The following is a 17,335-nucleotide window of genomic DNA, read 5'->3' as shown; positions in this document are numbered from 1 at the left end:
AGTATGGAAACAGACCCTTCGGTCCAACCCGTCCATGCCGACCAGATATCACAACCCAATGTAGTCCCACCTGCCAACACCCGGCCATATCCCTCCAAACCCTTCCTATTCATATACACATCCAAATGCCTCTTAAATGTTGCAATTGTACCAGCCTCCACCACATCCTCTGGCAGCTCATTCCATACACGTACTATCCTCTGCATGAAAAAGTTGCCCCTTAGGTCTCTTTTATATCTTTCCCCTCTCACCCTAAACCTATGTCCTCCGGTTCTGGACTCCCCGACACCAGGGAAAAGACTTTGTCTATTTTTCCTATCCATGCCCCTCATAATTTTGTAAACCTTTATCAGGTCACCCCTCAGCCTCCAACACTCCAGGGAAAACAGCCCCAGCCTGTTCAGCCTCTCCCTGTAGCTCAGATCCTCCAACCCTGGCTACAACCTTGTAAATCTTTTCTGAACTCTTTCAAGTTTCACAACATCTTTCCCATAGGAAGGAGACCAGAATTGCACGCAATATTCCAACAGTGGCCTAACCAATGTCCTGTACAGCCGCAAAATGACCTCCCAACTCTTGTACTCAATACTCTGACCAATAAAGGAAAGCATACCAAATGCCTTCGTCACTATCCTATCTACCTGCGACTCCACTTTCAAGGAGCTATGAACCTGCACTCCAAGGTCTCTTTGTTCAGCAACACTCCCTAGGACCTTACCATTAAGTGTAGAAGTCCTGCTAAGATTTGCTTTCCCAAAATGCAGCACCTCACATTTATCAGAATTAAACTCCATCTGCCACTTCTCAGCCCATTGGCCCAATCCAAAATGATCTGCTCTTCACAATCTTGGAGCTGAGAAGACAGACCCCAACTATTGCAGCCATCTTCCTTTATGCTTGGTAGGACTCCAGCAAATGAGTCTTGACTGTCTCAGAAAGTTTGATGCCATTAGAAAATCTTTCTACTCCAATCGAGCGTCAAAAGAGTGTCTGGTTTCTTTCTGACAGTGACTTGTGCTGACTCAGTTATTGCTACTCTCCACAGTGTATCAAATCAGAAAGACCAATTAGCCCTGCAAATAGAGACTGAGGGACTTAATTTTGCTTAGTGGACGGTAGATTAGTGCAACTGCCTGGCCAGTGACAATATTTTAGTAAGTAATTCTTCAAATGGTTTATGTAAATGAATTAATAGTGTGGTTAGTAATTATACTTAGTTGTGTGAATGTGTAAAGAACTAATAAATCCTTTTTATTGGCATATAATTACAGCACTTAATGAAGTCAATTATAAGATAGTCACAGGGTTGGAGATAGGTTGGAAATTTACTGTTGAGTTAGCTGTTATCTGTACACAAGAGCAGTATACATTCCATCTTTTAATTGTATGATACTCTGACACTGTGATCAGCAGAGACTTCAACAATAAAGATATTAGCTTTGCAGCAATCCCAACACAGAGTCATAATCCTCAACAGCACATTTTCACCTTCAATGTTTTAAGAATTCAACGTTAATTAAATCAACAAATGTTTGCTTTTCAGAATGGCTGCTATTCTTTGAATAAGTATTGTGATTTCCTCACGTCAGAAATTCATCAGCATGAAATTCATAATTCATTTCACTGTCAAACAGAAGATGGCACATGAAATGTAATGTTGAGTTCATGAGATAACATCTACATCCTTGATTTTTGTTGACAATGACATTTTCCTACTCCCTGACCTCAGGAACTGAAAGACCTATATCTATTGAAAGAAGGGCATGTTCCATTAAGGTCCATTAAGATGAAACTTCTACCATCAAATGAGGCAGTCCAATCTTTATATTGGTAAAGCTGAGCCACTGTGATTATAAAAAGTAACTGATTAGTTCGAGCTGAGGTGTGGGCACAGGCTGAACTCACTTGCCCAATTTTACTGAAGCTGCCTGCCTACGTCTGGACTGTGGAGGCCTGAGTTCAAGTCCCAGGGGTGTGTAATATATTCTGAATAGGTTGATGAAAAAAAATAAATACAGAGCTCCCTGTTTGCACTCGAGGGGCTGAGATGGGAAACATCACAATCTTTACAAAGTTCGTGGCTGAGCACTTGTATTATTACATTCAAGGCTGTGGGCCAAGTGGTGGAAAGCGGGATGTTTGGAGATTAAGAGTAGCTTTAACAGCACAGACTTGATGTATTGAAGGGCCTCTTGAGTTAATAATTCTCTGGAACTAGTCATTCCTCATTGGTTGGTATTTGAGAGGGTCTTCATTTCCTCATTAGCATTTTATCACTCAAGCAGTAACACTTTAGTACTGGTTCTGATTTAATTTCTGAATAGGTTGCTTGTATAACTGTTTTAATTCATAATCAATTTATTACATTTCTATGAAAGAAGATGGGTTAAACATGCCAGCCTTTTTCTCCTTGTCTTTATCTCTTTAAGATTTCAAAAATTGTAATTGAAAACTGAATTGCCAAGCCAACTCTCTTTTTCATCATACCCCTGCTTCTTGTCTAATTTAATGGGCCTAAAGATTAGTCACAACATAGTCAGGAAATAATACAAGGTGTTCCTCCTATATTATCCATTTCCTTTACCTCTACTGCTTGTTCTATCAACCTCAGTGAGGCCAATACTTTTAAACCAGCTAGTTCATTTTCCAAGATAAACTCAATTCCCTCTATAGGAAACTCCAATTACCACTTCTCCATTTATAAAGTCATTCATTAATCCACCTCTGTATAATGAAACTGGATTATACCCTCCTTGTACACCTCCAATTACTATTTGCTCCTTTATTCCTCTATCTCCCTCTGGAAGATGAATAATATAATCACCCAACATCAGGGACCCTCAATATCTTCATTCAGAAATCACATGACACCAGGTTATAGTCCAACAGGTTTATTTGAAATCACAAGTGTTTGGAGTGATGCTCCTTTATCGCCTCACGAAGGAGCCTTTTAAATGTTGTGATTGTACCAGCTTCCACCACTTCCTCTGGCAGCTCATGCTCCAATATGTGAAAACGTTGCCCTGTAGATCTCTTTTGAATCTTTTCCCTCTCATCTTAAACATATGCCCTCTAGTTTGCGTCTCCCCTACTCTGGAGAAAAGACCTCGAGTATTCACCATATCCATGCACCTCATAATTTTATAAACTTACATAAGGTCACCCCTCAGTCTCCAATGCTCCAGGGAAAATAGCCCTAGCCTATTCAGCATCTCCCTATAGCTTAAACCATCCAACACTGGCAACATCCTTGTAAATCTTTTCTGTACGTTTTCAAGTTTAACAATATTTTTCGTATAGCAGGGAGACCAGACCTGAATGTAGTACTCTAAATCACAAGTGGCTGAACCAATGTCCTGTACTGCTGTAACATGACCTCCCAACTCCTATACTAAATGCACTGACCAATGAAGGCAAGCATACCAAATGCTTTCTTCACTACCCTGTCTACCTGTGACTCCACTTTCAGGGAACTATGAACCTCCACTCTACAGTGTCTGTTTGGTAACACTCCCCAGGACCTTATCATTAAGTGTGTAAGTCCTGCTCTGAATTGCCTTATATTATCTAGATTAAATTTCATTTATTATTCCTTGACCCGCCAGTCCCTCTGATCAAGGTCTCATTGTACTCTGAGATAACGTTCTTCACTGTCAACTACACCACAAATTTTGGTGTCATCTGCAAACTTACTAACCACACCTCCTATGTTCACATCCAAATCATTTATATAAATGACAAAAAGCAGTGGACCTAGTACCGATCCTTGTGGCGCACTGCTGGTCACAGGCCTCCAGTCTGAAAAAAAAACTCCACCACCACCCTCTGTCACCTAGCTCCAAGCCATTTTGCAGTCAAATGGCTACATTTCCCTGCATTCCATGTAATTTAATCTTGTTAACCAGTCTACTATGCTTATGTTCAGTCTTCTGATGGAAATGTCGGGTTATTTCATTTCTGTCACCTTTTAGCTCCAGCCTTTATTGCCATAGCATCCTTCCATTCTCTAAAACTAGTACCTTTTCCATCTGCACATTTTTCATACATAAGTCTTTCAATGATTGCTGTATGACCATCTGAATGTCTATCCAGTCTGCATGACATATCAGATACATCTGCCAGAACTGCTTCTTCTGAGTCTTTAATACTTGATACTCAACTAAATAATATAGTTTAGGTTTAGCAGAAATATTATTTCTGAATTCTTACAAAATTGTAATTTCCTGTACGTTCTCAAAACACTTCTCTAACTATAAACCAGTGATCCCACAGTATTCTCTTTGCTCTTGCCAATTCTATCAATGTCTGGTTAAGTTTTATTGTTGTACTTTCAAATTTTAATTCATAAGTTCCAGTTTTAATTGACAAGTTCATAAGCATTGGTTTTGAAACTGTTTCATAGCCTTCCGATTGTTGTTCTGACAAAAGTGCACAGTCATAGCCATAATTGTTGAGATAATGTATAAAATTATGGTGCAAACATCCTATGGCCACTTTGTCTGTGCAACCCCCTTTACAATCCCCTCAGTCAACCAATTCTTTATTGAGGCCAATACTCTACCCTTAACCCCCTGGGATCTAACATTCTGGATCAGTCTTTTATGCAGCACCTTGTCAAATGCCATCTGGAAGTCTAGATATACAACATCCACCAGATCCCCATTATCGGTTACGTCCCCAAAGAACTTCAGCAACTTTAGCAAGCACGACCTACCTTTCATGAAACCATAGCTGAAAATGTGTTGCTGGAAAAGCGCAGCAGGTCAGGCAGCATCCAAGGAGCAGGAGAATCGACGATTCGGGCATGAGCCCTTCTTCAGGAATGGCTCATGCCTGAAACGTCGATTCTCCTGCTCCTTGGATGCTGCCTGACCTGCTGCGCTTTTCCAGCAACACATTTTCAGCTCTGATCTCCAGCATCTACAGTCCTCACTTTCTCCTTTCATGAAACCATGTTGAAACTGGTGAATTGAGCTTTGTTTTTACAAGTGTTTGTTTACCTCCTCCTTTATAATTGACTCCAACAACCTCTCTAGTACAGAGGTCAAACTAACCAGTCTATAGTTTTACATTTTTTGCCTATCTCCTTTTTTTGAAAAAGGACGTCCACCCTTATTTGCCTTCCTTTCAATTGCTCATTTCCTTTCTTTCTCTTCCTTTTCTGTTTCTCTGTCCCCCTTGATACATCCAGTTCAAGCTTTTTAACTTCTCTTCCTATGTCTTTTTCCTCAAATTCAAATCTGTCTTTTCATTTCTAACTCCCTTAGCTAATTCTGTCTGCCACATCTCAATTTCTCCTTCTTTTTTCTAAATGTTGTGTAATAACTTTACGCTCCTGTCCCATGAAATCAATGATCTCAGATGCTGCGAAGAGCCCCCACTTGATATGGGACCTGCTGATGTTAATGCTGGGCAAGTGCTGGTCCCCAGTGGTGTTATCATTGGTCTGTTAGTCCAGAAACCCAGGTATCGTTCTGGGCACCTAGGGTCAAATCCAACCATTTGAGATGGTGGGATTTGAGTTCACTTTGTCATGAAAAACCCAGCTGACTCATTAAGGTGTTTTAGGGAAGGAAACTGTTAGCCTTTGCATGGTCTGGTTGACATGTGACTCCTACGCCAGCAATGTGATTGACTCTTAACTGATCTCTGGGCAATTAGGGATGGGCAATAAATGCTGGCCTAGCCAGTGACACCCTTATCTCATAAATGAATTTTAAAAAATCAGATCCCAGAATGAAATCTGGTTTGTTTTTTTTATTTAAGGAGGTGATCATTCACTGAAACATTGGCATAACAGCCTACAGATTTTCTTTAACCATAATAGAACATAGAACATAGAACATTACAGCGCATACAGGCTCTTCGGCCCACGATGTTGCGCCGCCCTGTCATACTAATCTGAAGCCCATCCCACCTACACTATTCCATGTACGTCCATATGCCTGTCCAATGACGACTTAAATGCGCTTAAAGTTGGCGAATCTACAACCGTTGCAGGCAAAGCATCCCATACCCTTACTACTCTCTGAGTAAAGAAACTACCTCTGATATCTGTCTTATACCTATCTCCCCTCACTTTAAAGTTGTGTCCCCTCATGTTTGCCATCCCCATACTTGGAAAAAGGCTCTCCCTGTCCACCCTATCTAACCCTCTGATTATCTTGTATGTCTCTATTAAGTCACCTCTCTAACGAGAACAGCCTCAAGGCTCTCAGCCTTTCCTCATAAGACATTCCTTCCATACTAGGCAACATCCTAGTAAATCTCCTCTGCACCCTTTCCAAAGCTTCCACATCCTTCTTATAATGCGGTGACCAGAACTGCATACAATACTCCAAGTGTGGCCGTACCAGAGTTTAGTACAGCTGCAGCATAACCTCCTGGTTCCGGAACTCAATCCCTCTATTAATAAAGGCCAAAACACTGTATCCCTTCTTAACAACCCTGTCAATCTGGGTGGCAACTTTCAGGGATCTGTGTATATGGTCACCGAGATCTCTCGGCTCATCTACACCACCAAGAATCTTACCATTAGCCCAGTACTTTGCATTCTGATTGCTCCATCCAAAGAGTATCACCTCACACTTGTCCGTATTAAACTCCATTTTCCACCTCTCAGCCCAGCTCTGCAGCTTATCTATGTCTCTCTGCAACCTACTATATCCTTCATCACTATCCACAACTCCACCGACCTTAGTGTCGTCCGCAAATTTACTAACCACCTTTCTAAGCCCTCATTCAGGTAATTTATAAAAATGATGAACAGCAGTGGACCCAAAACCGACCCTCGCGGTACGCGGCTGGTAACTGGATACCAAGATGAACATGTTCCATCAACTCTCTGTTTTCTTTCAGCAAGCCAATTACTGATCCAAACTGCAAAGTCTCCCACAATCCCATTCCTCCGCATTTTGGATAATAGCCTACTGTGGGGAACCTTATCGAACGCCTTGCTGAAATCCATATACACCACATCAACCGGTTTACTCTCATCTACCTGTTTGGTCACTTTGTCAAAAAACTTAATAAGATTTGTTAGGCATGACCTACCCTTCACAAAACCGTGCTGACTGTCCCCGATCAGATTATTCTTTTTTAGATGGTGATAAATCCTATCTTTTATAACCTTTTCCAACACTTTACCAACAACTGAAGTGACACTCACTGGTCTGTAATTAACAGGGTTGTCTCTACTACCCTTTTTGAACAAGGGAACCACATTTGCTATCCTTCAGTTCTCAGGCACTATTCCTATAGACAATGATGATTTGAAGATCAATGCCAAAGGCTCGGCAATCTCTTTCCTTGCTTCTCAGAGGATTCTAGGATAGATCCCATAGATCCCAATAATATTAAAGTTTATCACATAAAAGAGAAAGTAAAACAAGCCAACTATGTAAATTATAAAATAAAGTGAAATCAATACAATACTGTGAAATCTTCTTAAATAAATTGGATGAATGAATCAATGAATTAAATTATTGAATTTTAGACTTTCTCATTTCTTTAATAATTTGCCAATTTGTTTGGAAGTTTCACAAATTAAACCTGTACACCTAGGTAACTGATCTTCCCCTAGATAGGAACAGGAGAATCGACGTTTCAGGCATTAGCCCTTCTTCAGGCTTCCTGAAGAAGGGCTTATGCCCAAAACGTCGATTCTCCTGTTCCTTGGATGCTGCCTGACCTGCTGCGCTTTTCCAGCAACACATTTTCAGCCTCTGATCTCCAGCATCTGCAGACCTCACTTTCTCCTTCCCCTAGATAGTCCTATTCTCATTTCTAAGAGACAAACTATATCTGACTCCAAAAGCTTTCAATCTCTGCATTTCTCTAAAATAAAATCAATACTCTAATTTTTTGAAACCAAAAGTATGTGAATGTTTTTCAATGTTGCCTCTCTCTGTAATAAACCCAGTGCAGAAATAAATATTCTTTCATCAATATTCCAGGAGGTGTGCAGTCATCTGCTGCCTGACACGAGCAGGATTAAGTCATGGTTTCAGAGTAGCTCCCTGATGTTGATTTTTAGAAAAGAGGCCTAACTCTATAGATGGTGTCCTGAGGCACACACCTTTCATCACATTCGTAGCTTGATTTCTTAATACTCACTCACTTTGTCCTTAATTGAAGATAAGGTCAATGTGCCCATTCTTAGCTGAGAAGGTGATGGTGAGTTGCCCTCTTGACATGTTGAAGTGTTTTTGCTGTAGGAACCCTCTCAATGCTGTTAGGGAGAGAGTTGTAGAATTCAATAGGGTAGTCAAGAAGGAATATAGGACACTTGCCATTATCAGTCATGGCATATATTATAAGAGGAGGAAGGATATGTTAGAGCTGTTGGAATACTGTATGAGGTCACCACCTTGTAGGAGGGATGTGATTGCATTAGAGAGGGTGCAGAGCAGACTCACCTGAATGTTGCCTGGAATGGAGGATTTTAGATGTGAAGGGAGGCCACATAAGCTTACGTTGTTTTGTTTGGAGCAGGGAAGGCTGAGAGGGCACCTGATCGAGGCATATATGATTATGAGGGGCACAAACAAGGTGGCTACGAAGCAACTGTCACTTAGTTGACCCTTAGGTGAAGGGTCAATAACAAAGAGGCACACTTCTAAAGTGAAAAGCTAGAGGGGAGTTCAGAGAGGAATTGAGGAAATCTTTTTTAACCCTGAGGGTGTGGGAATCTGCCTGGGAAGTGTTATGGACCAGACCAAACCCCTAAAGATAGCCTAGACCCTAACCTTTATCAATTAGGTCCCTCTCAACCTTCTGTGCTCCAAAGAAAACAACCTGAGCTTATCCAGCCTCTCTTCATAACTGAGTTGCTTTATCCGAGGAAACATCTTGGTGAATCTCCTTTTCATGTCCTCCATTGCAGCCATAGCCTTCTTGTAATGTGGTGACTAGAGCTGCACACAGTGCTCCAACTATGGTCTAAATATGTTTTATACAGTTCCAACATAATCTCCCTGCTCTTGTATTCTATACTATGACTGTGTGCCTTCTGAACTACCCAATTAATCTGTCCTGCCACTTTTTGGAATCTGTGGACAAGCACTCCAAGATCCCTCTGCTCTTCTGAGCTTCATGATGTCTTCCATTCATTTGAGTATTCCCTTGTCTTGTTCCTTCTGCCAACCTCACATATATCATGGTTAAATTACACCTGCCACTGATCTATCCATCTGGCCAACCCATCTATATCTTCCAATAACCTATGACCTTCTTCCTTGCTATTAATCACATGGGCAACCTTCATTACATCTGCAAATCTACTTATCATCCCACCACATTTTCATCTACATTGTCTGATTATATATGGTCTCAGGAATGCAAAACTTAACATATGAGGAATATTTGAGGACTCTGGGTCTATACTCGCTGGAGTTTAGAAGGATGAGGGAGGGATCTAATTGAAACTTAAAGAATACTGAATGGCATGGGCAGAATAGATGTTGGGAAGATGTTTCCATTGGTAGGAAAGACTAGGACCAGAGTTCATAGCCTTAGAGTAAAGAGAAGATCTTTTAGGATGGACATAAGGAGAAATGTCTTCAGTTAGATAGTAGTGAATCTATGGAATTCACTGCTACAGAAAGATGTGGAGGACTGGTCATTGCATATATTTAAGATGGAGATGGACAGGTTTTTGATTGTCAAGGGAATCAAGGGTAATGGGGAGGAAGTGGAAGAATGGGGTTGGGAAACTTATCAGCCATGATTGAATGGCAAGACAGACTTGATGGGCTGAATGGCCTTATTTCTGCTCCTATGTCTTATGGTCTTACATATGAATAATAAGGGACCCAGCATTGATCCCTGTGGTACTCCATTGCATATTGGTCTCCAGTCACATAACCTTCTGCCTCTTAACACTAAATCAATTCTGGATCCATCTTGACAAGTTGTCCTGAAGCCCATGTGCTTTTACCTTCATTATCAGTTTCCCAAGTGGAACCTTGTCAAAGGTTTTGTTAAAATCCATGTACGCTGTATCAACTGTACTACACTCATCCGAAAACCTGGTCACCTCCTCAAAACAATTCAATAAAATTTGTTCGGTATGATCTCCCTCTGACGAAGCCATGCTAATTATCTCTGATCAAATTTTGCTCCTCAAATGGAGATTAATTCTCTTCTTCAGAATTTTCTTTAATCTCCTCCTTCCATTGATATGAGACTCATTGGTTTGAAATGCCCTGGTTTACCCCTACCTTCTTGAAATGTGGAACCACATTAACTGTCCTCCATCCTACCTCTTGTGTGGCCAGAGAGGAATTAAAATCTTTGGTCAGAGCTGCTGTAACAATAATCTCGCAAACAATATTAGTTTTGTTGCCTGCATCTTAAATCTGCTGAAAAATCAGGTCAACCATCTCCTGCTTAGTTGGAGTTGCAAGAAATCAAATGTGGCAATGTAACAGCTGCACCTCTGTCCCTCAACTTTAGGCAAAAATATCCAATCCTAGAGCCGTCCAGTGTAATGTTTGTAACTAACATTATAACATCATTCTTATTCTATCCTATTACACCCCATCCTCTTATTCCTCCCTTGTTATTCCTGAATATTTGCTAACAGAAGTATGAAGAATTTATTCCTGGCCTTGTCTGATTCATTTCTTTGATAATGCCAGAATCTCATGTGGCAACTTGCTAGTTACACTATGGAGATTATGTATGTAAAGTTTAATACTCCCTTTGTAACTTTTATATAAGTGAGGAGTCTTCTGATAATGCAAGTAAGAGTTAAAGCAGGCTCCATCAAGGAAGTTTTTTCACTTAATTCTCTACAGGATAAGGATATCTCAATTTGCCTGAAGACACTTGGTTTGGTCTTAAACAGAGCTGGAAATGTGTTGCTGGAAAAGCGCAGCAGGTCAGGCAGCATCCAGGGCTTCTTCAGGAAGGGCTTATGCCCGAAACGTCGATTCTCCTGTTCCCTGGATGCTGCCTGACCTGCTGCGTTTTTCCAGCAACACATTTCCAGCTCTGATCTCCAGCATCTGCAGACCTCACTTTCTCCTTGGTCTTAAACAGTCATAGCATTTTGAAAGCATTGAGGGATATAAGTTTTATCTCATGCATTTTAGTATTGCAACACAGAGGAATCGTAGCATTGTAGATATTTATGATAAAGCAGGAGACTATTTGGCCCAATTTTATAGAATAGAATCCCTACAACGTGGAGAAAGGCCATTTAGCTCAACAACTTCACTCCAACCCTCCATACAGCATTCCATGCAGACCCATATCCCTACACTCCCCCTGTAACCCTGCATTTCCCGTGGCTAATGACCTAACCTCCGCATCCCTGGACACTATGGGCAATTTAGCATGGCCAATCCACGTAACTTGCACCTCTTTCAACTGTGGAAGGAAAGCAGAGAACCCGGAGCAAACCCACACAGACACAGGAAGAATGTGCAAACTCCACGTAGATAGTTGCCCAAGGGTAGTTTTCAATCCAGGTCCCTCATGCTGTGAGGCAGCAATGCTAACCTCTGAGCCATTCAAACTTGCCCACGAGGGCTGAAAGTGAGCTATTGACCTCATTACAATTTCCAGAATTTGTTCTTTGTGGCATTACAATTCAGTTTGAGAGCATTTGGATGGCTGGCTTGCAATATAGGTTCATGCCAACAGTGTGTGAGTTCGAGTCCCACACCAGCTGAGGTAAGCACGAAGGACTCTCCTACGGGCTCTCCCCTTGCCTGAGAAGAAAGGCTTGGTGAGATTTTGTAGTGTACCTTGTAGGTGGTAGAAAACGAGTGAGCGAATGTTGAAGGTGGTGAATGGGGCGTGAATCAAGAAGGTTGCATTATACTGGATAGTTTGAGTTTCTTAAATGTAATAGATGCATTCGTCCAGTCAAACGGAGAGTATGCTATTACACTGCTGACCTGCGCCAGGTCGACGAAGGACAGGTTTTGGAGGGTCAAAGGGTGTGTTTCATGTCTCTGAATACCTGCACTATCACCTGCTTGTTTAGTCATTGTATTTATATGGTGGTCCAGTTCAGTCTCTGGTCAATGGTTATCACAGAATATTGATAGGAGGAGATTTCAGCAATGGTAATAGCATTCTAACTCAAAGGGAGATAGCTAGACTCTCTCCCATTTGGCATTGTCATTGGCTGGACCATATGTGATGTGAATGTTGCTTTCCACACATCACCCCCAAGTCTGAACAGTGTCCAGGTTTTGCTACATTTGGATATAGACTGCTTCTGTTGATGGGAAAGAATTAGAGAAAAGCAGGAACATCAATTGAGAATGAGGACATTACAGAAGATATCCATAAATCCTGTTCAGAGATAGCCATTGTTCTTGAAGAAATGAAAAAAGAAAATTATGTTTTTTGGTAGAAAAAGTCTCTTTTACTTGAAATACTCAGAGCTTGAAACTCATTAGCTGAGGAAAACATGTTGCTGTAGGCAACATCTAATGATCATACATTTTCAGAGAAACTCTTGAGAAATAGAAGAGAGATCTCAGTTTAGATTTGCAGGAGACTATCCTAGAAAAGGAAGCCTCATTAATGAGATCAACTTTGAATGATTATGATTCTTTGAAGAATATATAAGTAAACAAGGTGAAGGGCGAATCCAAAATTTTGGCCTTCAACATCAGGCTAGTCCAACCTCCTGAAAATAACTAAGACGAGCAAGGAAGTGACAGAATCTGAATGTCCACCAATTGTCGGATCTTCCATCGAATCTGATAAGAGGATTGCAGAACAGCTTCCTAGGGATTTTGCTTCCTGTAAAACAACCTTTCATTAGAATCTGAGGAGAATTCCCGAGGATCAGATTTCTTAAGCTCTTTCACTATATTAGTTCAGAATTAAAATTAACAACTGACACAGTATCCACTGCCACTTGTGGAACAGAATTCCAACAATTATATAAAAATTTCTTCATATCACTATTTTTGTTTTATGTTGTTAGTAACATTCCAATTAAAAAAAAACAAGGATTTTCGCAGCAATTGTGTTCGACACAATTCCATTTTCCTAACATCATTCACTGCCCTTCACATTTCCTCTTGGCAAAATGCCAGTTTTAATATTGTCTATTACTGTCACCTGAATGAAATTCAGATTATAAGATTGTATCATTAAAGAGAGATGAAATGGTCTCAAGTGTTTGCAATGGAATTGTTCCAGAAAAGGGAGAAGACTTTGATCTGTACAAAGAAAGGTTTCTGCACAGTTGTTGGATATGTGGATTTAAAAATCCAGTTGACGCCAGGCTCAGCATTTCTTTCTCACCTCGTGAACATTTCTGTTGGCACAAATTCAATTGTGCAGAAAAATAATTGACTGGTCATTTTATCCATACCCCATTCATTTCTAACAACACTGCATCAATACTGCCATCACTGGCATCAACAACGAGTTTAAACAGCTTATAATAATTTGCTGTTGCTAAAACCAGTGTGATATTCATTCAGCCTTCAGCTCGTCAAGGCCACTCTGAAATTATTTTACATTACATTACATTACAGTGTGGAAACAGGCCCTTCGGCCCAACAAGTTCACACCGACCCGCCGAAGCGAAACCCACCCATACCCCTACATTTACCCCTTACCTAACACTACGGGCAATTTAGCATGGCCAATTCACCTGACCAGCACATCTTTGTGACTGTGGGAGGAAACCGGAGCACCCGGAGGAAACCCACGCAGACACGGGGAGAACGTGCAAACTCCACACAGTCAGTCGCCTGAGGCGGGAATTGAACCCGGGTCTCTGGCGCTGTGAGGCAGCAGTGCTAACCACTGTGCCACCGTGCCGCCCATAATTCAGATTATAAGATTGTATCATTAAAGAGAGATGAAATGGTCTCAAGTGCTAGCAATGGAATTGTTCCAGAAAAGGGAGAAGACTTTGATCTGTACAAAGAAAGGTTTCTGCACAGTTGTTGGATATGTGGATTTGTCCACATATGTTGTCCATTCACTTTCAAGTCTTTCTTTGACAAACTTGTCAGAGGAGCACTACAAGTTGGGAACAGCATGACAGCAAAAGATTCATAAACCCAACTTCCCCGGCTGACTCATAGTCTCCGTATGCTCCACCAAACTCATTTCTTCCTACTTTGACTCCTTTCTCTCCCCTTGGTCCAGGCACTTCCCACTGAGGGACTGCTGCACTATTGGAGAGTCAGTGCTGAGGGAGCGGGCACCTCCCATCTACATCCGGGACACCAGTCACGCCCTCCACCTCTTCAGGAATTTCCAGGTCTAAAGGTGGATGCAACACTTCAACTGGACAGAATGCCACCCATGGTTCCGAAGGAGATAGCTGAGGAGATTGTAGTGGTCTTTCAGGAATTGCTGGAGTCAGGGAGGATCCCAGAGGACTGGATAATGGCTAATGTAATTCCCCTGTTTAAAAAGGGAGGGAGGCAGAGGACAGGAAACTATAGGCTGGTTAGCCTGACCTCAGTCATTAGTATGATTATAGAGTCCATTATTAAGGATGAGATTACAGTGTACTTGGAAGTGCATGGTAAAATAACGCTGAGTCAATATGGGTTCATCAAGGGGAGGTCATGCCGGAGAAAATGGTTGGAATTCTTTGTGGTGGTAATGAGCAAGTTAAACAAAGAAGAGCTAGTGGATGTGATCTATTTAGATTTCCAGAAGGCCTTTGACAAGGTACCGCACAGGATGCTGCTAAATAAGGTAAGGGTACATAGTGTTAAGGCAAGGTAGTTGCCTGGATAGAGGATTGGCTAACTGGTAGAAGGCAGACAGTGCAGATTTTTCAGGATGGCAGCTGATGACTAGTGGAGTTCCGCAAGTTTCAGTGTTGTAACCACAACTGCACATGTTTTACATTAACAGTTTGGTTGAAGGAACTGGGGACATTATTGCAAATGTGCAGATAACACAAAGATAGGTGGAGGGAAAATCTATCATTGAGGAAGTGGGGAGAAAAATTTGAAAAATGTGGTGCTGGAAAAACACAGCAGGCCAGGCAGCATCCGAGGAGCAGGAGAATCGACGTTTCGGGCATAAACCCTTCTTCAGGAAGGGTCTTATGCCCGAAATGTCGATTCGTCTGCTCTTCAGATGCTGCCTGGCCTGCTGTGTTTTTCCAGTACCACATTTTTCAATTCTGAAGAAGGATTTATGCCCGAAACGTCGATTCTCCTGTTCCCTGGATGCTGCCTGACCTGCTGCGCTTTTCCAGCAACACATTTTCAGCTCTGATCTCCAGCATCTGCAGACCTCACTTTCTCCAGCAACTGATAGCCTATCTAAATCTCCTGGGAGAAAGATTTAGATAGGCTATCAGAGCAATAGTTGGAATACAAGGTGGGAAAGTGAAATTTTGTTCCTTAGTAGGAAGAATAAAAGTCTAGACAAATTGTGCTGCTGTAAAAAGCGCAGCAAGTCAGGCAGCATCCGAAGAAAGAGAGTAGATGTTTTGAGCAGGAGCCTTTTTCAGGCCCTGCCCGAAATGTCAACTCTCTTGCTCCTCAGATGCTGTCTGACCTGCTGTGCTTTTTCCAATGCCATGCTTTATCAACTCAGACTCTCCAGCATCTGCAGTCCTCACTTTCTCCCAGGATAGAAGTGTAGACTATTTTCTATATGGGAAAAGGTTTTGGGAATCTGAGGCACAAAGGGATCAGGGAGACCCGGTTTAATATTCTCTTAAAATTAACCTGTAGGTTCAGCTGATGGTAAGAAAGCCAAATGCAATGTTGGCATTCATTTTGAGAGATTTAGAATACAGGATCAGGCATGTACTGCTGAGACTGCATAAGGCTCTGGGCAGATTGTACTTAGAATATCGTGAGCAGTTTTGGGCCTCGTATCTAAGGAAGGATGTGCTGGCATTGGAGGGTCCAGAGGAGGTTTACAAGAATGATCTGAGGGATGATGGGTGTGTCATATGAAGAGTGATTGAAGACTCTGGTGTTTAGAAGGATGAGGGGGTGATCTCATTGAAACAAACAGAATACTGAGAGGTCGCGATAGAGTGGATGTGGGGAAGATGTTTCCACTAGTTGGAGAGATTAGAACTTGAGGGCACAGCCTCAGAGTGAAGGGATGACCATTTAGAACTGAGATGAGGAGGAATTTCTTCAAGCAGAGGGTGGTGAATCTGTGGAAGTCATTGCCACAGAAAGCTGTGGTGGCCAAGTCACTGAGTGTCTTTATAACAGAGATAGATAGGCTCTCCATTAGTAAAGAGATCAAAGGTTTTTGGAAGAAGGCAGAGAAAGGAGTTGAGAAACATATCAACCATGATTGAATGGCAGAGCAGTCTTGATGGGTTGAATGGCCTAATTCTGCTCCAATGTCTTATGGTCTTATGATCCACAATGCCCAAATTGCAAAGGAATACCAGATAAAATCTACTTATGCAAATAGATTGCAAAATTTCATCTCACACAAGGCAAAAGCCAAGATTGCCCTTACTTTTGGTTGTCCAGCTGTCGTTCAGCCCTGTAACAGATTGTGGCTGAAAGAAGTCAATTTTGCTTTGACAATTTCACCTTAAGTCAAATTCATGACCAAATCACTCTTTGCAACTCAATTTGTTCAGGTCTTATAAACATTTGTCCCAGGTTTGGCTGAAGGTAACCAAGTTATTTATGTATACAACCACTGTAGTTGAATCATTCAATGATCTCATTGATTAATCACTGAAAAGCTGCTTGTGTATTTTTCACAACAAGTATTATGTTTTTAATTGATAAAGTCATCAGGCATTACAAAAGCTGATATAAGTTTTACTTTTGCAATTTGGAAACCATGATGGTTAGTCACTGATCAGATTCAAAAGAGTCTCTCAGTGCATTTTCAACAGAGGAATATAGGTATATCACACAAAACACGGTCAAATAAAAAGAAGTTATATGCATCCATTTGGAAAGATCTTTTAATAGATACCAAAAATAACAACTTAACCCTTTTCCGAGGATTATCTAAATACTCCTCCCAATGAACTGTCGCATTGTCACTTGATCTTCGCTCCTTAACATTTTAACTCAACCGAAAAGGTCGCACATGTTTCTTTCAACTAATTTCTACACAATCACCAGATGTGAGTCTCTCCATTATTGGCTCCCCCTAAGACATGTAGACACAAGTTTACACACTGAACTCTAGAAGCAAACTCTGGGCATTTGCCACATCTGCCTGTGTGCACTGCTGAAAGAGCATTAGAATTCTTTCAGCTCTGTCTCCCAAAACTAAAACATCCTTCTGTTGTATGGATCTTTAATCTCTCATTTGAACTTCCTTCAAACTGTTTTCTATCTGTTTCGCCCAAGGTTATAAATCTTAAATTAGTAAATATTTCCCCGAT

Source organism: Chiloscyllium plagiosum, unplaced genomic scaffold, assembly GCF_037043375.1.
Source record: "Chiloscyllium plagiosum isolate Xiang-an unplaced genomic scaffold, Cpla_swu_hap1 HiC_scaffold_11, whole genome shotgun sequence".
Lineage (NCBI taxonomy): Eukaryota > Metazoa > Chordata > Chondrichthyes > Orectolobiformes > Hemiscylliidae > Chiloscyllium > Chiloscyllium plagiosum.
Note: the sequence above shows the minus strand (reverse complement) of the source record.